Source organism: Aplysia californica, unplaced genomic scaffold (genome assembly GCF_000002075.1).
Source record: "Aplysia californica isolate F4 #8 unplaced genomic scaffold, AplCal3.0 scaffold00205, whole genome shotgun sequence".
NCBI lineage: Eukaryota > Metazoa > Mollusca > Gastropoda > Aplysiida > Aplysiidae > Aplysia > Aplysia californica.
This window is the reverse complement of record NW_004797475.1, coordinates 17,891-18,512: the sequence shown is the minus strand read 5'-3', so window position 1 is coordinate 18,512 and position 622 is coordinate 17,891. Positions and strand designations below refer to the sequence as shown.

General features: G+C 34.6%; 1 protein-coding gene across 1 annotated transcript in view; it reads right to left on the bottom strand.

Moving 5' to 3' along the window:
- Nucleotides 1-230, bottom strand: part of LOC106011880 — a 9,173-nt gene extending 8,943 nt beyond the window's left edge. Inside the window, exon 1 of the mRNA XM_013083011.1 lies at nucleotides 105-230. The gene's annotated coding sequence lies outside the window, so the exon portion shown is untranslated. The remainder of the gene's footprint in view (nucleotides 1-104) is intronic.
- Between the last annotated feature and the right edge of the window lie 392 nt (nucleotides 231-622).

The window sequence follows — 622 nt, the reverse complement described above, 5'->3', positions numbered from 1 at the left end:
GACACACACACACACACACACACACACACACACACACACACACGCCGAGATTGCAGTTTTTCCAAATGATAAGGATTGCGCAACCCAAGAAAAGTCATAGTCACCGGAGATCGACCTCCAGTCCCTTTTCAGTCCTTCGATAAGCCTCCACAATGAGAGAGATGCAAAAGCGCTCATTTAGAAGGCATGATAGATCGTGGTAGACTGATATTTCCTGTTTCGTATGAATTGCACCTGGAGATGCATAATGGTAATAATAATGATAACAAGAATAACAACAACAACAACAACAACAACAATAATAATAATAATAATAATAATAATAATAATAATAATAATAATAATTGTAATTATAATGATTAATAATAATAATCATCATCATTATCATTGTCATCACCATCATCATCATGATCATGATCATGATCATCATAGTCATCATCATCATCAACAAGATTAACATACCTCAAAGTTCACTCTCCCCGATAGTTCTATACAAAATAATATTTCAACAGCTTATTCGGTGACACTTTTCATGCATATCTGCCAATTCGATGTACCACAATCCTTTCAAATAATAATAAATAACATTTGTATAGCGCATATCCCCACTCGAAAGCGAGCT